The 23589-nt window shown below is 52.1% G+C and overlaps 2 long non-coding RNA genes across 2 annotated transcripts; one reads left to right on the forward strand and one right to left on the reverse strand.

The window, feature by feature from the left end:
• Positions 1-2642: 2642 nt before the first annotated feature.
• LOC123637947 lies at positions 2643-3796 on the forward strand. Its single transcript, XR_006735120.1, has 3 exons — positions 2643-2661; positions 3575-3660; positions 3736-3796. It is a non-coding gene; the product is annotated as an uncharacterized LOC123637947 (long non-coding RNA).
• Positions 3797-4988: 1192 nt separating this feature from the next.
• Positions 4989-22159, reverse strand: LOC123637946. Its single transcript, XR_006735119.1, has 5 exons — positions 22083-22159; positions 19821-19956; positions 17468-17682; positions 5817-5890; positions 4989-5034 (listed from the first exon to the last, which is right to left on the reverse strand). It is a non-coding gene; the product is annotated as an uncharacterized LOC123637946 (long non-coding RNA).
• Between the last annotated feature and the right edge of the window lie 1430 nt (positions 22160-23589).

The raw sequence follows: 23589 nt of genomic DNA on the forward strand, positions 1-23589 counted from the left end.
TCTCCACTGCCTGGCCCTGAGCCCCAGAAAGCTCAAGACAGAGTTTACTTCCTTGACGCTCATCTGGAGAGAGCCCGGGCGCCTCCCCTGAGTGGAGGGTCCAGCCCCAGGCCAAGCCCCTCCACTGCCCACACGCTGGAAGGACAAGTATCCTTCCTTTCAGGCTCATCTGCTCACTGCCCACCTGGCAGAGCCAAGCTATGTGCAATCTTGGCTCCAACCCCAGGGCCTTTGTTACGGGGGTGCTTGTGTGGGACAACTTTGGGGAGGGGCCCAGGGCCTTGTCCCGCCACCTTCCTGGGCTCTGTGGCCACCACCCCTGCACGCAGAGCCCCCGGCCCACTGAGCATCCCCTGGTGTACCCAGCCCTCCTGTGTCCCAGGCTCACTGCCATGGCGAGCCCTTCCGGGCTGCAGCAGCCACAGCTCCCGGGCTGGGACAGGAGAGACCAGAAGACACCTTGTCGCCATGGTCTTATGCCTGTTCATTAGGAGCCTCCCGAAAAACTGGCTGTTTCCTAGGCAAAACAAGCTCCTTTTTCTAGTGTGTCCTCGGAACAGGGGTCTCCTGGGGTTTGGCTGCTCCAGCGCCTCTTCAGTCAGGCAGCGCCTGCCGCTCGGCACGGGCTGTGTTGGGGACTCGGGGTCGAGGACTGGGACTAAAGCCAAAGGCTGCCAGGGCTCAGGTCCAGAGGAGGACAGATTGGCAAACTTTATTAGATCCCTCTGGCATTGGGTCCTGTGCTAACACGTAGTAGGTACTTAGTATAGGTTTGCTGAATAAACCAGAAATGAGATTATGAACATTCAGGGGTTTGGTGGTACAGCACCACATACACATGCACACAAAGTCATTCAACAAACGTTTGCTGAGTGCCTGCTAGGTGTGGGGTGCTGGGAGGATGGAGCAGAGAGGGCTGTGCCCAGGTCCGATGCAGGAGGTGGTGACATTAAGAAGGTAATGAGGCTTTGGGGACAGAATCCACTGGGCTTTATTGGCCATTCGGTTGCCTTGGGTCCATCTAGGTGAGCACCCAGCAACTGCTTTCCTGGCCAGAACCTCCCGTGTGATTTGAAAAACCTTCTGCATTAGACATGTGGGGCATCTTGCAGTCGGTGAGCTGCTGCCAAAACGGCCTTAGGCAGAACCCCCGAAGGCCCCACAGGTTGGCCAGCCTCAGGTCTGCCAGGGAGACGGGGGAGATGGCTGCCTACTATTTTCTGGCCCTGGAAATCAGTCCCCAAGGCCCAGGAGAACCCCGAGTGAGTCAGCCCCAGGTGAGAATGGGATTGTGCAAAGTCTTGGCAAATGAGAGGCCATAACCTCCCATCACTCTATCCCATCCTGGTCCCAGTTCCGGCAGGGGGACGCTGGCTCAGGAACATGTGGCCTCTTGGCATTTCTCGGTATTTAATTGTCTCGCTGTCTTCCCCAAGTCCCTAATGAAATGACTTGTGCAGCAGTCTGTCTGTGCCTTATGAAAGTGTCTGTGCACTTTTTATCCTCTTTAAAAGCAACTTTTAAAAGTGGACAGGGGACTAGCATACATGGGAGGGTTCTAGAAATCTGTGATTATCACTGAAATCCTTTTGGCATTATGTTTTTGATGTTGGAGTGACAAAGTGTACATCCCTCACCCCCGACCTGTGTACAGACCTTTTTAAACATGCCTCTTCTTACTATTATTTTTCTGATTCAATACTGTGAGTTCTCCAATACAGTCTAATCTTTGGGGATCTGTAATAAAGGTTTTAAAACTGGGGAGTGGGTTGGGAAGGGTTTGCACTAGTCTTGTGTGTTGTGCTTTTGTGTGTTGTGTGTTGTGATTTTGTCTGTTTTTATCTGTTTTATATTAACATAAATTTTCCTGTTTAAAAAAACAAATACAACTTTGGCTTGTTAAAAAAAAAAAAAGTCTCTTCAGAACTGAGTTTTTTAAAATCACACTTGCATATACTGTTGGGGGATGGAGATCCAAACTGTTGCCAGCCTTAAGCAAGCAAACTGCAAAATGTCTATAGAGCCCTGACAACGTTTGACCCTTTTGCCAAGTAACTCACTTCTGCAAAAATACCTCAATGAAATAATTCTAATCAAGGAGAAGCTGTATGTGTGAAGATGTTCATTGTAGCATTATCTATAATGGTAAAAAACTATAAGCAACCCTAATGTCCACCAACCAGGGTGTACTTGCCAAAACTCTTGGTCACAAGTGACAGAAACCCAACTCAAACAGGATAAGCTCAGGTAACTGAAAAGTGCAGTAGCAGAACTCACGGCAGGTGCGAGCGTCCAGGGTCGGAAACGCTGCGTCAGGACTGGTCTCTCCTCTCTGCTCTGCCCTCTTTGTTCTGGCCCCATTCCCAGGAAAGTTCTGGAGACCTGCAGCTCCAGCCTGCATCCTGCCTTTGAGCAATCCCTGCCTGGACCAACTTGGATCACATGTCCCCTCCTCAGCCAATCACTGAGGACAGGGAGCTGCGGGGTCTGATGGGTCAGATCCAGGAGGCGTGCCCACCTCCACCCAACAGCTGCCCCCTTCTGAACTCTGCCGGCTCAAAGTGAGAAACTGCACTCCTCAGGGAAAGTTGAGGCAATGAAGAAGGCACACCGGCAGGTGAAAACAACAGACCTCACTGCACGGAAAGGTTACCATGACAGGTACACACGTGGTTACCCACGTGGGGCTTGAAGCCAACCTGCCACCCAAAGTCTGGGTGAGGCCACTTTAACCTCTCTGGGCTTCAGTTTCCTCATCTGCAAAGCAAGACTAATAATAGTTCCTGATTTTAGGGTGGGTGTGAGCGCTCTTGAGATCATGCTGGTGATGTGCTAGTCCCAGCGTCTGGCACTCAACAACAAGCAGCAATTGTTAGAAGAGTTTATAAGACGGGAAGAGGTTTATGTTAAAATCTGGTAGGGAAATCAAGATACAAAATTGCACATACATTCTAATTTCAAGGATGTAAAAAACCAACCAACAGCCCAGAAACCTGACCATACATTGGAAAGACAAGCAGAAAAGAAGCAAAATGTCCATGGAGGTCCGTTCTGAGTGATGGCATTATGGATGACTTTCCTCTGTGTTTTCCATATTTTCGATAATGAGCAAATATGACTTTTAATTTAAACTCGTTACTTGGAAAAAATAATCTCTCTAGTCTGCAAAAACCGAAGAGAACAGCTGTCCCTTGCTGGAATTTGTCAGGAATTCCCAGGCTGATTGTGAGTTTAAGGTCCAAATTTAGTCATGGCAGAGATAAGGACCTGAGAGTTTCCAGTGGAAGCCCGGCCAGGCTGACCAGTTTGGCTGGGCCAGGCCAGGCTTCAAGGCCCAGCTTTCTGGGGCGGAGCCTTGCCGTGATATCAGGAGGGGGCTGGAGGTGGGCCACAGGGTGAAGGAGCTGCTCAGGCCTGTTCTTCCTGGCTTGTTAGAACAGCCCAGTTTGGTGACACTGAGTTTCAGGAACAATGGGATAAGAGAAATGAACCAGCATTTATCAAGCAGCAGAAACCATGATTTTCACACATTCCTGCAATGAATCTTCGCAACAATGTTCTTCTCATTTTACAGGCAAATGAACCAAGGTCCCTCTAAGGTGGAAGTAGGACTGGACCCCAGGTGGGAATACTGCAGAGTCAAGGCAAAATATTTTAGAGGTACATTTTGCACCCCTTCCCCAAGGTCTTGGTTAGGGGTATACCCAGCACCCAGGCTCCTTTCTCTTCTTCTAGGTGTCTTTCCCATGATGCCACCTGATTCTACTGGGCCAGGCAACATTTTCATCAATGCTATCTGATAATCACATTTTTTTAAATAAAGAAAAAAGACCATCTTAATCTAAGCTGTTTGGGTTGTGAGAGACTGAAACCTAACTCAAGAAAAACCCAATTTAAGAAAAAAAGGGAGGAGACAGAATTTACTGACCCACACAACTAAGCAAGTCAGCTAGCTTCAGGAATGGCTGGATCCAGGTGTTCACATGATGTCATCGGTCATCTGCCTCTACTTCTCAGTTCTGCTTCCCTCGGGGTGGTGTCATTCTCAGGCAGGCTCTCCCTCTGTGGTAACCAAGATGACCTCCAGTGACTCAACTTATATCATGCCAGCTTAGTAACCCTTTAAAGAAGTTTCAGGAAAAGTCCCAGGGCTGTCTTTCCTTTGACCCCTTGGATCAAAACTCAATCCCCAAACCAATCTCTGTCAGTGCCCCCCTCCCCCGATACAAAATATGACATGGTACTTTGCCCTCAAGAACCTGCAGGGGAAGGCAGCCCCGTAAACAGACATGTTCAGACCAGCGCAGTTCTGAGGCTGCCGGGACAGATCCAGCGCAGGGCATAATGGCCCTGGATGATTTAGTGATGTGATGTAGGCATCCTTGCCCTGGCATTTGCAAGCTTACTAATGCCCAGGCCGTGCTCCCTGGCACACCACGCTTTTCCTCCTGTGGTTCGGTACAAACCTGTGCCCTGACCCTCATCATCCTCTGCTGCCTGAAGTGCAGCAAGCCTCAGAGGAGTTTTCCATAACATACGTATGGAGACTTCTCTTCTCCCCATTCCCTGGGTCCCTGCAGGACAAACAATCTTCCAGAAAGATGATAATAATAATAATAACAACCGATCATTTCATGAGCACTTTCTGTGTGTGAAGGACATCCATGACATCACTCAATCCTCACACCAGCTCCTTGAAGTAGCCCCGCGGTCACTCTTAGTTTACTGGCGAGAAAGTCAAGACTCAGAGACTCAGTAACCCTATTCCAGTCTGTGTGGCCGCTGCCCTTTCTGTCTGTCATCATTTCCCGGATCTAGACCCCATGGTTCTCAAGTGCAAATGGGCCTGGGACATGTGCCCCTGTGATCTCGTGGACCCCCACAAACAAGTCATCAGCAGGTGTTACAGCCCCTCTTACACGTAAGGGAAGGGGGCTCGGAGGGGGCAGTGGCCTGTCCCAAATCACCTTGCTCATGAGCTGGGGGGCCAGGATTTGGACCAGGGCCAGGTCTTCCCACTGAGTCACAGCTTGTCTGCCGGCAGGAGGGCGGGTGGGGGCAGAGGGAAGAAAAAAAAGAGAGAAGAGAAGAGGAAAAAAAACCAAGCCAGCCAGACTCAGCACCTAGAAGGGCAGAGGAAAGCCCTCAGCCACCCCGACACACAGCGTCGCTTCACTCAATCCCAGGGACGGGGAATCTCTGCTTATTCCCTCCAGGCTCAGCCCTCCTGGCTTTGGAGAGCAGGTCTGGCTCCCACACAGGGATGTGGAAACATGAATATTCCAGGCATCCAGCTATGGGAACAGAACCCTGACCTTGGCTGTTAAATGCACCCAGGGAGAAGCTTCCAGAAGCCTGGGGGGTAGGCTGCATCAAAACCGAGTGCCTCAGGCACCCTGGTCCGCTTTCCTCAGCCTCCTCCTCACCCAGCTCTGGCCTGCCCAGGTCAAAACCTTTTCCCCAAACTGAGAGCCTCAGACGCTTCTCTCCTGCCTCTCCCCAGCGGCCTGGGGGCGCCTCTGCCATCTCCCGGGACCGCATGGGCCTGCTTAGGGTGGCTGCACAGGCCTGAGTGCACATCCGTGCTCTGCCCCAGCAAGGGGCCACCCGAGTTTATGTGAATGTGCCCCCTGGAGCCATACCATGGGGAGGCCCCCTCTGAGCCTCACTTTCCTGCCTCTACTGGGGCCCTCGACAGCCCCCCTCAGGCCCTTAGGAGGCTGTGTCCTGGCGTCTCAGCCCGAGCCGGTGTTTGCAGGGTGGTGGAGTCTATCGGGGTGGATGAGGGTTTGCTCCAGCTAAGGAGACAGACAAACCTGGGGTCGAGGCCTGCCTCTGCTGTGGGATCTTGGGCAAGTTGCTTGCCCTCTCTGAGCCTCAGTTTCTGGATCTTTAAAGTAAGAGAGATATCAGTCAAACTGTGTTAGAAAGTGACTGGCATTTAATAGGTGCTGAGTTATGGCAGTTACTTGTTTAAGAGTAAAATAGACCTTTCTACACCGCCTCCCCGCCCTCCCCCCTCCCTCCGCTGTCCTCCCACACCCCAGGCCTCCCTTCATGGCAGCCCTGATGGCTCCATACTGCCTTGGTGAGCCTGTCCCGCGACACTGTTGCAGTGTCTGCAGGTGACCCTGTGTCCATATCCCCAGCTCCCCACACAGGGTCTCCCCAGTAGCAGAGCCTTGGTGTTTACCTCGCCCCCCGACCCCCGCACCCAGTGTGGAATTCCTGGCATGAGCACACCTCCTGCCCGCGAAGAATGAAGCCGGGTAAAGATGTGATGCCCTGGGCTTGCCCGGCCCCTGGCCCCTTGCTTCTTTTGGCTTCCCGTCAAGAACGCCGGCCCCAGGCCTGGGAGGCTGACTGACCTCAGACTCCAGAGGGAAAGTCACACTTCTGCTCAGCTCCCAGGAGCAGCCCCGCATTCCAGGAGGGGCGTGGGAAGGGCCAGGCCTTCTCCGGCTGAGCTGTCTGCAGCCAAACCACCCCCACAGCCTCAGCACTGGCCCGTGCCCGCCTGGGGGGGCCCCCCAGGGAGACCCACCCCACCGAGGAGGGATGGAGACAGAGTTCTGGGAGAAGATTCCCATTGCAGCCCCGGGACAGGAACATCAGAAAGCTGTCTTCCCCATCCGCCCCAAGTCCCCCTGTAGCTGACCCCTCTCCCTTTGCTGGCGCCCCCCATCCACGAGAAAAGAATCTTCTCCATGATTCCGAGCCATCGCAGCCCCCTTCAGCCTCTGTCCCCTCTGACCGGTGGTCCCAGGGCTGTCCAGATCCGACTCCAGAGCCATCCCTCCCCCTGACCTTGCTGCCCGTCCACACCGGGGTTGTTTCAGACAGGCTTGTCATTTACAGAGGCCCGGGGCTGGGGCGCCTTCCCGGGTGGCCCCAGAACTGGACCTTGGGGGCTGGAGAGCAGTTGGCCTGAGCACTCTCTGCCGGAAAGGCTGCCCAGGCCCAGAAGCTGGTGGGCAGCCTGGTGGAGGAGTCCCCCCAGGGCGGGGACAAAGGTCCCAGGAGACATTTTCCTTCTGGAGACATTTTCCTCGTGGTACAACCCCCCTGTCTTCCTCCGAGAGGCTCCCGCGACTCTGCTGGCCCCGGAGCAGCTTCCTCCCACGCACGGGCCCCCGGGCTCGGGAAAGGGGGACGGACCCGCGAAGGGCAGTGGGACAGCCTGGGCAGGGGTGAGGGCCACAGCCCTCTGGGACCACCCAACCCGCATCCTCCCCGCAAGGCAGTGAGCCTGGAAGCCCGGAGGTTCAGGGCAGGGGCTTGCGCAGCTCCGAGGTCTGCGGAGGGATGAGGCGGTTTCCCTCTAGCAGATGGAGCATCGTCGCCCTCTCGTGGCCGTGGGGAGGAGTGGCACATGCTCGAGCAGGAAGACACCGCCGGGCAGACCGCCCAGGTGCAGGTGCTGGGCGGATTCACCGCCTCACCTCTTCCACATGGCTCCGGATGGCTTCCGGGAATGGCCTTGTGGATCTCAGTAACCTTGAAGAGGGCATGTCAGGGTGACATTGGGGCTCCGGTTACGTAAGAGTTTGGGGGTGGGCTGGGGCCAGGGCAGGATCCTTTCCCAGACCCTGCAATGCTGGGAAGATGGTGACTCTGGTCCCCACCTCGGACCACTAATCTGACCAGCTCAGTTTAATCCACATACCTGACCCTGTCCCAGGCACATTAGAATAAAACAAGCATGTAAACACTGCTGGTGGGACTGCAAACTAGTACAACCTCTATGGAAAGTAGTATGGAGATACCTCAAAGAACTAAAAGTAGAACTACCATTTGATCCAGCAATCCCACTACTGGGCATCTACCCAAAGGAAAAAAAAGACATTTTATAAAAAAAAAAAAAAAAAAAGACACCTGTACCCAAATGTTTATAGCAGCACAATTCACAATTGCAAAGATGTGGAAACAACCCAAGTGCCCAGTACATGAGTAGATTAACAAAAGGTGGTATATGTATACCATGGGGTTCTACTCAGCCATTAAAAAAGTGAACTAATACCTCTTGTACTAACCTGGATGGAGCTGGAGCCCATTCTTCTAAGTGACGTATCACAAGAATGGAAAAACAAACACCACATGTACTCACCATTAAATTGGAACTCATCAATCAACATTTATGTGCCCACATGGAAATAACACTCATTGGAAATCAAGCAGGTGGGGGGATGGGTAAATTCATACCTAATGTGTACAATAACTTTGACTCAAACTGTACAAAAGTAGTTTATGTAACCAAAATGTTTGTATCCCCACAATATTCTGAGATTTAAAGAAAGAAAAAAACAAGTAGGGGAAAATGCAATATTTTTTTAAACCCTCAAATATAGGCAGCAATAGTAATGTTGCTAAAACTGCGTCTCTGGTCACCCAAAAAAGGAAACATGTACCTCCCTGGTACTTGAAATATTTGTGACCTGGCTGTTTCAGGAAGTCTGCTCTGGGTTTGTGACAAATTCTATAGGTTGTAAACCTCTGCAGGTTCCATATTCCAAGTGGAAACAGCAGGAACCCAGCACGACCAGTTTGCGTACTGGTAGCATAGAGGGTGTTTACCAGATGGGGCAGACCTGGAAGGCCCAGGGATGGGCTTTGCTCTGGGTGGTTCAAACCTGATGGTGCTGTCCTGCTCTCATTGCCTTGGCACACAGCGATCTGACATGCCCAGGATCCCATCCTCCCAGCTTCGGGTCCATCCTTACAGCAAAAGATCTGGATTGAATCTCATTGTACTAAATTTAGTATGAGCAGAATATTAATGATACGTTGTTAGGTAAGAAAAAAAATTAAAACGTTACAGGCTGGGCGTGGTGGCTCACGCCTGTAATCCTAACACTCTGGGAGGCTGAGGCAGGAGAATCGCTCGAGGTCAGGAGTTCGAGACCAGCCTGAGCAAGAGTGAGACCCCGTCTCTACTAAAACAATAGAAAGAAATTAGCTGGACAACTAAAAATATATAGAAAAGATTAGCTGGGCATGGTGGCACATGCCTGTAGTCCCAGCTACTTGGAAGGCTAAGGCAGAATGATCCCTTGAGCCAGGAGTCTGAGGTTGCTGTGAGCTAGGCTGATGCCACGGCAATCTAGCCCGGGCAACAGAGTGAGACTGTCTCAAAAAAAAAAAAGTTACAAAACCATATATACTATATGATACTATTAAATATACATGAATAATTAGTTGCAGGGGAAAAAAACTAAAGGAACATACCAAAATGTTAGCAAAGGCCATCTTGAGGGAGGGATGGTGGTGGTGAATTAAGAATGGTTTAATTTTCTTCTTTTCCTTCTCTGTACATAGGAAAAGAAATTAAATTCTATAAGGAACATATATTGTTGCTATAAGAAATATTTTAAAATATTATTATTATTTAATGCAACAAGGGTCTGGAGAGGAGCACGAAAAGAGAAATGATAAGAGGAGACAATCTTCTAAAGAGAGTGGTCAAAGTAGAGCCCAGTGAAATAACAAATTAATGGAATACGACACAATCTCTGCTCTCACCAACCTCCTTGCCGGGTGGCAGGGACAGAAATGGAAGCAGATGTTACACAGAGTGGCCAGGAGATTAGGGGAGCTCTAGCCTAACCTGAGGGGGTCAGGGGAGCCTCCCAAGAAGAGGGAACTTTGAAGATCATCTGGAATCGGGAAGAGATGGTCTCCAGGTGGACGAGGAAGGGCTCCCCAGGAAGGTGGAACAGCATATGCAAATGTCCAGAGGCAGCTTCATCCCACTTGGGTGACCCATCAGGCCAAGAAGAAAAAAAGGGATAAGAAGGAACCGGTTTGGAAAGGATGCTGAACTCTACAAGGACAGCTTTAGAATATCTCTTCTTAAATCGTCCCTTTTATTTCCCTTCCTCCATCACGTATCTAATAAAATAGAAAACACTTAACCCCTGATTCACCTGCTAAGCCTCTACTCAGAGCTGTGGTTTGCCTAATGAACTGCAAAATTGATCTGCCAATGCTAAGAAGTTAAGTCAGACTAATCAGAAGAGAGAGTTCGGAAGGGCTGCTTGTCACTCCCTGCTTGTCTGCAAAAGAAGACGTTGTGCCCTGGGTGTGGCTAGGACGCGGGCTCTGTAAGCTCCGTGACCCCAGCAAAGTCCTTGGTGCTTGCTACCCTCAGATTCTCTAGCAACAGAGCAGGTGTGTGTAGCCCTAGAGTGCCATCCAGAATGCCTCTCCCTGCCTGCTCCGGCTCCAGGGATGCTGTGAGACTGCCAGGTGGCTTCAAAGAGCCCACCTCTGCTGGAGAGAGCAGTGACCACTGTCAGGCTCAGCCCACCCTGCTTCATGGATGAAAGAGGGGGTGTGAGGGGCCCAGCCCTCCTCCGAAGAACGGGATGCCCTGGCTGTTTGCCAGTAAAAATAAAAATCCTTTGTTGGCCATACATGTTGAAAATATTCCTCCCGGTTTATTATTTGACTTTCAGTTTCAATGGGGAAATTGACACATGTCCCCATTCCCTACATCCTATTGTTATTTTCATTTAAATTGCATAAACATCCTAAAATAATTACTGAGAATTTACGTCTTTCAAATATTAAATTCTCCTATCCAGACATATGATAGCTATCTTCGTTTTCAAGTTTTCTTTGTATGTTTCCTTGTGAAATGTTACTGTTTTCTGTGTTAGATACTTGCCATGTCTCAGTAAGTTTATTACATGAAGATTTCCGCTTCTGGTGAGTGGTAGACTAGCTTGTTTCAGACTAACACTCCCACCCTGGACAAAATATTTTTTAATCTATGTAAAGACATCAGAGAAGTACCAAGGCAGACAGGCCTTGACAGGTGAAGGTAGCAGTAAAGGAGAAATCAGAAAAAGTCAGACTTTAAAACAATAGAAGCCCAGCTTGGCATCTTTAGCTCAGGTGATTTGCCACTGAGTGCCTGCCAGGAGCAAAAGCAAACCCTCTCCGGAGAAAAATAATATCTCATAGATATTATGGAATTTGGTTTCAGCCTTCCTGCTTTCCTAGTATGTGCATGTAAGACAATAAATCTTTCTCAAAGCAGGCCTTTACATCAATCTCCTACCTTTGTATATGTTGCATTTCCGTTATTATTTAGTTCCAGACATTTCCTGTTTTCCATCGTGAGTTCTTCTTTAACCCATGGATTGTTTAGAAATGCATTGCTTAATTTCTACGTAGTTGGGGATTTTCTAGTTATATTTTTGCTATTGATTTCTAACACCATTCTACTGTGTTTGAATAACATACTCTGTATTAGTTCAATCCTCTGAAATTTGTTTTGCCCCAGCTTATAGTAAATCTTCACAAATATTCTGTGTGTACTTGAGAACAATGGACATTCTACCTGGGGAGGTGTGGTGTTTGACATACGTGAATTAGGACAAGTTTGTTAATCATGTTGTTGAAATCTATTTTCTTTATTTTTTTTGTCCACTTTAGGTGTGTTAAAATCCCCCTCTGTGACTGTGGATTGGATATTTCTTCCTTTAGTTCTGTTAACTTTTACTTTATATATTTTGGGGCTCTGTCATTAAGAACATAAACACTTAGAATTGTTACGGCTTCCTAGTAGACTGAAACTTTTATCATTATGAAATGTCTATATCTTCAGTAATGTTTGTCTTAAAGTCTACATTTTGGGTCCTTCCAGGCCCATCCTTGCCTAACCCCCCACTGCAGGTGGGCTCAGAACTGGCCTTGCCCTCCTGCGCCTCTGTTGGGCAGATAGTTAGGATCTCCAGCTCTTCTTGAGACAAGGGTTCCCTGCTTTGGTGCTGTCTCAAGCAACTGCTCCACCTGGGAAGAAGGGTAAGGGTGGGCACTCCATTCTGGTGTTGCCCCACCCTTAATCCCACCCCAGCAACTGCTGCACCTGGGGAAGGAGGGAATGCTTTATCCAGCTGGGAATTCCCCAGCCCGGGCAAGACAGGATTTAGAAAGTGGTCTGGGGTAACCTAAGGGTGATTATTATGCCATTAGCTGGAATCTGCATTGTGGTTCACACCCCCCTCCAAGGTGAGCTTTTGGAGAGGGAGCTCTTATACGCAGATAGAGTTTTGAGGACACCTGTTGATCATTTGATAATATCCCGCAAAGAGTCCTCCCACAGACTGGCTAATAAATGGAAACAATCTGAGAAGTCAGACAGAGAGTGGGTTAGTCAGTGAGTGAGTGAGTCAGTCAATCTGTCTCTCCCCACTCTCGGAGACAGATCCGTTTTGTTTTACAAAAAGGAGCTGCTCATGTGAAACTGCTTCCTGCCTGGGGTTGCTCCATCACATTGGCCCTGCTGGTGATTTTTCCAAGCAAGGAGTCAGAGGACCAAGATAATAGTCTGGACTTGACACTTTGGTGTGTCAATTCTTCAGCCAAGAGCACACCAGGAACCGAGGGCAGACTTGGCCACGCTGACACCTCCACTTCCTCTCTTTCACGGTGGCATCCTCACCTGCAGCTTTAATAACCACCTCTACCCAGGTGACTCCAGAATCCCTCTCTCACCTGGGCCACTCTCCCAAGCACTGTACCCTGCAGCCACTGTCTGCTGGACGGCTCCTCCAAGCCATCGCCTAGGAATTGCAGACTAACTCTCCACTGCACGCACAACCCAGCACCTTGCCCATCAATCAAGTACTCAATCTGCCAATCAATCAAATAACAACCCACCTGGTCCTTGTTTCATGGTCTCTCCTGCTGTGAAGTCCTGCTCTTGTGAGTCATGTTGGATCCTGTCTCTCCCTTGCCCTCCACATCCAAATCCATCAACCAAGCTCCAGTGGTTTTACCTCCTCATTGTATCTGGAATGTGTCCTCTCCTGTCCACCTGCATCCTAGTCCACAAGGCCCCAGGAGGGCTGCACACCCCCGAGCTGGTCTCCCTGCTTCCACGCCCCTTCAAGCTATCCCCTGCAGAGGATGGAGTCCTCCTACCGCGGGATTCTCACCATGTCGCCCCCAAACCAGAGCCCTCCGATAACAATAAGAGTAACAGTGGTCTGCCAGCCCTCACTGAGCACTGCCAAGGCCCTGCGCCATTCCAGGCATGTCACTTGCGCAGACTCACTCAATCACAGGAGCCCTGGGTGGGGAGCTCTACTACCATCCCAGTTACTGAGTGAGGAAACAGGCACAGAAAGCATAAGCAACTTGCCCAAGGCCACCCAGCTGGCCAAAGGCAAAAACAGGATTCCAACCCAGGCAGCCTGGGGCTAGAGCTCCATGCTTAACCATGCACCACGCCGATGCACAAGGAGACAAGTAAACCTCCTCGCTGAGGCTGAAAAGGCCCTATGAAATCAGGCCTGCCCACCTCCCCGGGCCTCTCCGCCAGCTGTCTGCTTCCCACCTGGACTCCTCCAGCCTCACACTCAACAGACTGCCTCCTTCTCAGGGCCTTTGCACGTGCTACGTCCCCTACCAAAAACTCCCTGACCGATCACCCCCACACGCCTTTCTCTCAGTTAACTCCTAAGCAAGCCCCCAGGGGCCTTGGCCGACTGGGCACCGGCCAGTCCCCAAGGCATACACTCCCATGTGCCCTGGCTTTCCCTCCCTGCATCTCTAGCACAGGCTGTGTGTGTAACTTTATCCTCCCTGATTGAGTGCGGCCAGGGCAGCCATTGTGTCTGTCTGGTGCCAGTGTGCCCCAGTGCCTATCGCAGTGGCGAGCACCCAGCAGGCACTCCAAGAATGTTTGTGGAATGGATGGATGAACAAATGAGTGAAGAAGCCCCCTGCAGAGGAGGCTTCCAAGTCCAGGGGTCGGGCTCCCGGCCTCCCGCGCCTCTGTTCTCTGACCGCCAGGGGGCACCAAAACCCGAGAAATCGCCCCCCTGAAGCTCAGGCCACTGGCCTGGACTCGAGGGGGCTCCCCGGCAAGGGGAAGGGGCGGGCACCCTCCTCCGTCAGGACGTGGGCGCCACGACCTCCCTGAAAAGCACCTTGGGCAGATAAAGACTAAGACCTGGTTACTCCTTCCCCAGCCACTGCCCAGCCGGGACCCCAGGGTGACGGTGGGAATCCTTCCTGCCCCGTGGGGACTGCAGCCCAAGAGCCTCAGGCAGGACATTCGTGTAAGGAGCCAGCCTCAAAAGGATTTCTGGGTGGGCAAGAAAAACAAATACTGGCCCCTACTCTCGTGTGCCATTCAATCCCCGCAACTCTAAGAGGTAGATAGGCATTGCTGTTCTCCATGTTTGCAGATGAGGAAACTGAGGCACAGCTGTGCCCAGTGGAGCTTGAGGAGCTCCTTCCCACGCCTCGTCTACCTACCCGCCACCCTGCACCTGGCCTCCTCCACATCAGCGGGTCCCCTGAGCAGCCGCTGGGCATCTGCCTGCTTCGGCCCACCGGGACCTCCCGATTCTGAGACTCTGGGGACAAGCACAGCAGTGTGTGGCTCCAAGCACTCCAGGGCCTTCTGGTGCACAGTCAGGTGTGAGAACCTCTTGTCTGCACCTGCCTGTGGGGAAGGTGAGGACGGAGAGGAGGGAAGCATGGAATGGCAGCTATGGGACCCCGAGGCAGGGGAGTGAGAAGTCCACGAGAGAGGTGAGGCCAGTGTCCCCTGCTGACAAGAGCCCTAGGTGGGCAGGGCCCACCAGGTGGAAAAGCCCCATGGGATGTCTCCCAGCTTCTGAGCCCGTCAGACAGCCCCGAGGGCTGCAGAGGGCTGGAGGGCAGGGGTGCTCGGCCTCACCCAGGGAGAGCACAACAGTGCCGGCTCCCAGGCTGCTCCCCTGCCTTCTCCCGGGGTGGGCCCAGGAAGCTACCGTCTGAACAGGCCCCCAGCCATTCCTCTGCACCCTAACATTTGAGAATTTTGGGCTTGGCAGGCTTTGGACCAGCCAGACCCGGGTGTGAATTCTGACTGTGCCCCTCACTGACTCACTCTCTCACCTGGTGTGAACTCACGGATTCCTCCCGTGTAGAAGGGAGTCATCGTGAAAAACTGAGAGTGCTTTGGGAATCAGAAGTGGCTTGGTATATTGAAGGCACGGAATCAGGCTGGAGCAATGGGAGCAGGAGATCACGGGCATTGGATTTTGTCCTCAAGGCGTGGATTTTGTCCCAGGGCACAGGGGAACCATGGAAGGCATTAGCCCAGGCAAGAGGATCAGATTTGCATTTTCCAACATTGCGGCCAGAGGGGCTGAGTGGATGAGCAGGCTGTACCTGGTGGGCTCCAGGTGCCAGCTCTGGGCCAGACCACCTGGGTCCAAATCCTGCCCCGCCCACCCCCACAGCTGCGGGACTTTGAGTAAGTGACTTAACCTGCCAATGCCTCAGTGTCCTCATCTGTCAGGGGAAGATCAGAGGATTGTTCATAAGCATTAAATGAGAGAAAACACGCCAAGTCTGTGCTCAATCCATGCCAGCCATTCTCATTAATCAGAGATCAGCACCAGCCGTGAGAGCCGCTGCCTCGCAGCAACGGCTCGTAGGGACCAAAGCGATGAAGTCAGTGAAGGCCCTTTGTAAGGAGCTTTAGGAACAGAGTGACCCTGGGGCACATTAAAACAGGCCCCCATCCCGCCCCCCGGGAGCCCCAGGCCAGGTGGGGAACTGACCCCGACCTCCTCCTCCCGGTGCCCTGCGCCTGGGCCTGCCCACATGACCCAGCTTCCTGTTTGTGATGCCAGCACTGGAGGGAGGAAATCGGTGCCCCCGCCCTGGAGCTGCAGGGCAGGAATGTGGGACGTGTTGACGTCAAAGCGTGTCCCAGTTCTGGGGAAGTGGGATGGGAAGGGCTTCCTGCTGAGCCGCCTTTGATCCCGGGCCTGAGCTGGGAGAGTGACCCTGGCCCGCACCTGCGGGCGTTCAGCCACCCAGAGCTTTCTCTGATGCGCCCGCAGGGGGTGCCCTCAGGGTCCTACCCCAGTGCAGCTGTGTGACCCTGGGCCAGGCACCTCACCCTTCCAGCCCTAAAGTGTGCACCTAGGAGCATCCGCCACTCACCAGATCCATGGCAAGCTCCTACTGCGTGCTGCTCCTCGCCGAAAAGGCTAAAGGAGGGTGATTCTTCCCCCAGGGAAATGCGAGCCCCCATCGGATGAAGGCTGGCTGGGCCCTGGTGGGCTCCTGCCCATGTCCCCCAGCTGGTGGGGGGGGGAACGAGGCCAGCAGACAGGCACGAAGCGTGCCTGGAGGTTTCGCAGCATTAAGGCTGTGACTCAGGCTGAAGCCTGGGCCCAGGCACTTCCCTGTCCCATGACTCAGTTTCCCCAACTCTGCACATGTATCACACAATACCTGCTTCTCAGCATTGAGGCATAGCTGGTATGTGTCTGTGGGGTTTTTTATATCATGTATCAAGCAATTAGTGTGTGCTCAGGGCTTTATGTATGTGTTTTCACTTGATTCTCAAGTGAGCCTGCAAAGTGCAGGACTGTGATTAATCCCATTTTACAGAGGGATAAACTAAGGCTCAGAGAGGTGAAGGCGGTTCAAGATCCTTGAGAGAGGCCAAGATCGTGGAGCTAGAAAGTATTAATAGCAGAGCCAAGAAAAGAGAACTCTTCTTTCTGTCTTTCTTTCTTGGGTCCCACTACGTTGCTCAGGCTGGTCTCAAACTCCTGGCCTCAAGCGATCCTCCCATCCCGGCTTCCCAAAACACTGGGATTACAGGTGTGAGCCACGGCGCCCAGCCTGAGCGCTGATCTTTCTGACACTGGCAACATGTCCTCCGTTGGAGGGACTTTCTAACAGTGGTAAGTGGGACCCTTGACCCTGGCAAGGCCATGGTTTTAGAGCACACCCCTGAGAATCCACCCCATAGCGGATCTCCTAGCCCACTCTTGCTGGCCTGAACACAGGCCACTGAAGCCTGCGCACAGGGCTGCCTTCCCTCCCCACGCGGATCACCTGTGGCCCCCAGTGCACCAGGCCAGGGCCTGGAGTCTTGTTCCCCCTGCCCGATACTCTCTGGCAGGCCACAGTCCAGGTTCTCCACCCTGTGCACCTCAGTTTCCCCAACTGTGATATTGGATGAGGACACATATGCCCAGGGGGCCGGGAGGGTGTCCCAAGAGGGCTCAGAGCAAGGCCTTGGCATGCATGGGCACCCTGCGAGGGAGTGACCTGAACAGAGCCCTCCTGGGGGGCTGCCGTGCCCTCTGCTCCACCCTCCCAGCCCCCCTGCCCACCCTCTCGTCCCCTCTGCCTTTGTCTAGGACGCTGCGCACGCAGCCCTTCGGGGCTTTGCACTTTGGGGCCAGAGAGACCTGGATTAGGATTCAGACCTGGCCATTGGCTAGCCATGTGGCCTGGGCCAACCCATTCTTTTTCTCCCTGTCTCACTTTCCTTGTCTGTCTGTAATAACAAATCTGTGAGGACAACGCCGGTCACGTGTCAAAGGGATTGGAGATTACGACATCATATCGTTAAAGTACCTGGCACTCTGACATAGAGTAACCATTTAATCAATCCCAGCTGTGGCTGTCGCTGTCTTTGTTGGCAGTTACTTACGAACGTCCGGTGGGTGACTGTAGGAGCCTTCTCTGGGACACCAGCAGGTGGTGGCAGAGGCCCCTTGTTCCCACTCAAGAGTGGCCTGGGAATGAATGAAGCTGCCACACCATGGTTAGTGAGAAACCAGACTTAGAGGCCGAGGCGCAGGGAGGGTTTCCAGGCCTGTGACTCCATCAGCAGAGGCTTCCTGAGCCCCCAGCGAAGGTCCAGCCCTGTGGGGAGAGGGAGGAGGAGGAGGCCCGGGGCTCTGCCTTCCCCCTTCCTGCCCAGCAAATGCACACCGTGCCCCTGCTATGCACGTAAGGTCACAGTCAGGGAGTGGCGGCCCTGAGACTTGAACCCAGGTCTTCCCCGCTTGGGCACCCTGTGGCCCAGGAGCCTCAGAGCCCTCTGGGGGGCCGTCCTTCCCCAGGCCCCGCAAGATCTCTGGCTGCAGTTCCTCAGGAGCCCTGGAGCCGGCCCTTCAGCAAAGCCAGTCCACATCCCGCCAGGGCCCCATTCTACTCCCAGCACGTCCCTAACCCCACTGCTGGATCCTGTCTGCTTCTGTCACAATACTACAGCCATCTAAATTTATCACTTTAGATGATGTGCACATTCATCTCCACCACCAGACTATAACCTGACCCCTGTAGTCTTTCCAGCATCATGCCTCAACCCCCCAACCTTGCACCCTGCCCTCCACCACACTGACATATTTACATTTTCCTGAACAAACGCACCATGAATGAGAGCAGGCACAGGTCCATCTTCTTCACCCCTCTCTCCCCAGAGCTTTGTACCATGCAGGGCACAGAGAAGGGGCTCAGTGAAAATGGATGGATGGATGGATGGATGGATGGATGGATGGATGGATGGATAGACAGATGAATGGACAAGTGGATGGATAGAGGTTGAATGGATGGATGGATGGACAGATGGTGGACAAGTGAATGGTGGATGGATGGATGGATGAATAGGTGGATGCACAGATGGATGGATAGAAGGATGTTGGATAGATAAACAGACAGATAATTGACAAATGAATAGTGGATGGATAGACAGGTGATGGACAAGTGAATGGTGGATGGATAAATGAATATATGGACAGATAGATGGATGATGGTGGACAAATGGATGGATGGGTGGGATAGATGGATGAACAGATAATGGACAAATGAATGGTTAATGGATGGATAAATAGATGGATGGATGGATGGTTGGATGCCTCAGTGGCTGAATGGATGGATGGATGGATCAGTAGATGGATGAAAGACTATTTGACCTGAGACTGTGTTTACTCCTCGACCCACAGGAAGGTCAGAAAAAAGATGGCAGCAGTGACTCAAGCAAGCAAGTCCTCCAGTGTGGGGCCATCATAAGGGGGCAGGGGTCAGTGCTTGATTAGGCCATTAGCAGGTTCTGGAAACATCTGTGTGCACAGAGCAATGATGAGTGAACCCCAAGACATGACCTAGAGCATCTCCTAGAAAGAGCAGGGAGAGGGTGGAGTCCCTGGAGCTGGGAGCAGGGCAGCGAAGCACGTCAAGGCTTTGACTCAGCCAGGGGCCATGGGAGTTTGAGAAACCGGGAGCAGACACCCATCCCATGCATGGACACGGCCCTGCACAGGCATGAAGGACTCTCACTTGTGGTGCCATGACTGAGCTTCACCATGGTCCTTGAAGCCGGTGGGACTCTGCCCCTGGTGCAGATGAAGAAACTGACACCTTCAGGGTGGAGGTGACTTATCCAAGGCTTCCCAGCAAGAAAATGGCTCACAGGAGGCTCAGGAGGGAGTTCGTGGGGCCAAATGCCCCTGAAGGGGGTAGAGGTGGGACACAAGGACTGCGGGGCCAGACTGAAAGAGCTGCCAGGTGCAGACTCAGGCCTGCCCCTCCACGCTGGCTCCCCAGGGCCTTGAGTGACCTTTCCCACATGCAATCTGACCAACTCATGCTGTTCTTCAGAATCCTTCAGTGGCTCCCCAGGGGTACAGGATCCGTCCCAGAGCTTGGCTTGGCCTTCTCGCCTTCTGGTTTCCTCATCCCCTGCCCTGAAGAACTCTCCAGTCTTGTGTCTCAACCTCCCAAACCCTACAACCTGCCCTCCACCACCCTGACATGCTCACATCTTCCTGAACAAACACCACGCACTCTCTAAGGCCCGCACAACTTCACACAGGCTGAGCTGCTGTCGGGAACACCTTCCCGATCATCCTCACCCCAGCAGCTCCTATGCCACCTTCAGGATGGAGCTCTGGCTTCAACAACTGGCCCTGACCCACCCACCTACCTAGGCGGGGTGAGGCAATCCCACCCCCTCTGCTCCAATTACATGCTATGCTCAACTCCACCATCCGGACAATTACCACAGGTAGTAATTAGCTGGTTACTAGTCTGCCTCCACAGCTGGACTCTGCATTCCAGAAGGACGAGCGTCGTCACTTATTCACCTCTGTGTCTGCAGGGCCTGGCACAGCACCTAGCTGGAGTCCTTGTTATTATCTGTGGAAAGGACAGAGGGAAGGGGCACTTAGCAATCTGCGAAGTGTTCTTTCACGTATATTATGTCATTGGAAACCTGGGGCAGCTGGGAAGCATGCGGAGAAGGGTCCACGCCTCAGGAAAAGTTGTCATGCCACAGTCCTTTGTTAAACCTGGTATTTGGAACTCAAAACATAGAGGAAAAGTGTTAGGCTTTTGGAATGTGGACACACGGAGAAGCAACGTATTCTAGGGACAAGACTCAAGCTTTGGAATCCAGAAGTCCTGCAGTATCGGATGCTTCCATCTGCAGGAAAGGAAATCCAACTCCGAGCTTCCACCTGGTTTAGACAACAGGGGGGTTGTCAGCTGGTGGGAGTAGAGCCGAGCACTCAGAGCGGGTAGAGCCTTCAGGACCTCCATCCTCTTCATACGTCCCCGCGTGAGTGTTATCCTGAGCTACGCACGGGGCACATGGCTCCTCGGTCCTATCCGGCAGGGGACACACAACAACATCGTGCAAGAACGCACTGGACAGTTATTCCGACTGAATAGTCTTGGGTCACATGACCACCGCTGAACCAACGCCTGTGGCCAAGGGCATGGAAGGTGCTAACTGGCTCCTGCCCATCAGAGCCCTCCTTGGAGTTGAGGGGGGCTCCTCACCTTCCCCTCGAGGATGCCGGCTGTGAGGGAGAGGGCTAGATACTTAGAAGGGAATCTGGGGTCTATGAGGACGGATGGGTGCTGGGTAGGCAACCCACAAGTGTCCCCAGCACCTGTGCTCATACTTTGACCCTGCCTCTTCCCAGCTTATCACCTTGCGTTGGTCACTCCACCCATGTGGGCCTCAGTTTCCCCACTTATAAAATGGGGAGTGTTGTGCTTACATCACAGAGTGGTTGTGAGGACTCAGCGAGACAGGGTATGAGTCTTGCTCAGTGGGAGGGACCCAGGGTTCTCATCTAGTCCCACCCTTGGTTCCTGAGCTTCCCGGGCTAGCCCACGCTTCTCCTTCAAGGGAGCAGTGGCCAGCCCTAAAAGAAATGTCTCATGAGGGGTGTTTTTGCTGTCTGTGAGACAGGAGGGCGCACTTTCCCAACAGAGCCAGCTGAGCCATTCTGAGGACCTTGGCCTACACCTCATCTGGCCTTGGAGTCCATCTTGGCGGCACCGGCCACATCCTCGCGGTCAGCCCCAATCCTCCCAGACCCACCAGGTCCTTGCCAGGCTACTTCCTTCTCTGGGCCTCAGGGTTCTCCTCTGTGAAAGGGGCCTGCCCAGCCACGTGGCCAAGAGCACAGACGCTGGAGCCAGACAGCCCACGTTCACATCCCAGCTGTGCAATTTTCATCCATTTAATTGACCTCTCTGGGCCCTCTCCCCTCACCTGTATAACAAGGACAATAATAATTTCTACGTCACAGCATTGTTACAAAAATTCAAACAAGCCAAATATTTACAAAGCACTTTATTAGTGGCCGGCACAAAGTAAAAGCTGTTTGGGTTGGTTAAATAAAAGCCAGAGCATTATTTTCCAAACTTAGTCTTGTAGTGCTTTGATGATTTTTGCTAAAGCTGCAGAGTACTTGTTTTAAAACTTAGTCTTTGTTTTTAATTGGCTCGCTGGATTAAATGTGTCTTAAAAGGAAATGTTACATCACCACCCTGAATGGAAAACTGGAATCACTTCCCATCAGCAGAAGGTTGTCACAGAAATGAATGTAAGTGCTCACCCTGTGCCAGACACCCTGCCGAGCACATCACTAACATTAACTCGTTCGTCCCCAGGACAACCTGGTGAGATGGGTGCCACTATAGCGCAATTATATATATGGGGAAACTGAGGCACTGAGCTCCTAAGTAACTCCCACAAGGTCACAGCTGGAACGCAGCAACGTTATGACTTGAAACCAGGCAGGCTGACTCCAAGAAATCTGTTAATAGATAAATAAAACAAAGTCAGATCTTCTGTCTCAACACTGTCGCCTCCTGCAGGCTGTGTCTGAGGCCGGTATCTGCTAGGGTAGGTCAGCGAGGGTTAAAGAGGGTTAAAGCCGCAGGTGGACCAACCTGAGGCTTTCTCCTTGAAGCAAGGGGGAGAATGGAAGGAGAACAAGGAAAAAAAAAAAAAAAGAATTTCTCACCGTGTGACTTGCTGTAACTTCATGCCAAGTCTGTGTAAAGTCGTCTCTCCTGGAGCCAGCAGGTGTGGCCTGCACTTTGGGAAAAGCTAAAGCAGGAGGAGCTCCCAGCAGCCCCCGCGGCGTGTGTGCGTCCCGCCCCCCCGCGCTCCTAGGATTTTCAGATCAGGACACTGTCCAACATCCAGGGGACAGAGCCAGAGAGAAGGATGAGGAAAGATGTTAAATCCAATTAACAAGAATAGGCAAAAACCGAAAATTAATTACCAATGAAAGCAAATTAAGTGCCTGCATAGCAAGTTGGCATCATGTCACTGTGATATCAGTGACACCACAGCGAAGGGAGCCAGGAACAAATCCGTGTAACCCCTTAACCACCCAGAGACTATGCCACCCGCAGTCTAAAGGCAAGAGGGCTGGAAAGGAGGCTTGAACTTTATTTAATAGGGTTATTGTTCACCAAGTCTGAAACTATTTTGTGGTTACTTTAGCTTCGAGCAAATGAGCAAACATATTAATGTTGGGACTCAGGATCTCACCGAGGGAGATGCAAATGTGAAAGGGGAAGATGAGGAAGAAGGCTGTGGTGTTGGACTGGAATTTAAGGTAAAAGTATGGGCTTGTGACTTAAATATATGTAAACCCACACGAATGTTGGTTTCTGGTTCTGTCTGCTGCAGGGGCCTGGGATCAATGACGCTCCACTACCAGTGAGCCCACCTCCCACCCGTATCTTGGCTTCTAAATATCCTTCCCCAGTAAGGGGGACAGGGCAACGGGATGATTCTAAGGCTGAAGCAGGAAAGATACAAGATGAGCCTGGAACGTGAAGTTTTGGCAGGAAGTATGGAAATGACCTAAGAATGATGGGTATACATCACAAGGACACCGGAGCCCGTTTAAAGAGGCCACTGTTCCAACTACGGAACAATATGAACATTGACTCATAGGGGACAGCTGAGCATCGAATAACGATGGCAATGGATTATAATATATTGAATAAAAAAGAATCCATGAATTCACCCTGATAAACATAAAATAAAGAAAAAAAAAGGAAGGAGGGAGGAAGGAGGGAAAGGAAAGCTTTTTCTATCAGAAAAATGCAAACTAATAAATGAAGAGGAACTAATGGGTTTATGAAATCATTATTTGACAACTAACATGGTAAAGATTAATTCCTTTAGTATCAGTGGCTGCTGGGAGGGTCATCAGGTCAGAATCATCAGAGAATGACAGAGTTGGAAAGTCACTGGGCGAAAACTGATCTGGGTGAGAATCGCCAGCAGAGACAGGCACATGGGAGGCGGCAGGACCCACACGCCGTCTGACAGTGTCATCCTCCACGGGACGTATGGAACCTGGAAGGGAAAAGCAGCCCTTCGCAGTGGAGAAATCTGGCAGACACCAAGAGAGCAGTAGGGACCATCAGACTTGGTGTCCCTCTGGGTACGACGTGCTGAGGGCACGGCAGTGCGGCAGGGCGATCCCCGCCAGAAACGCAGAGCCTGAC

Source organism: Lemur catta, chromosome 5, assembly GCF_020740605.2.
Source record: "Lemur catta isolate mLemCat1 chromosome 5, mLemCat1.pri, whole genome shotgun sequence".
In the NCBI taxonomy this organism is placed as follows: Eukaryota; Metazoa; Chordata; class Mammalia; order Primates; family Lemuridae; genus Lemur; species Lemur catta.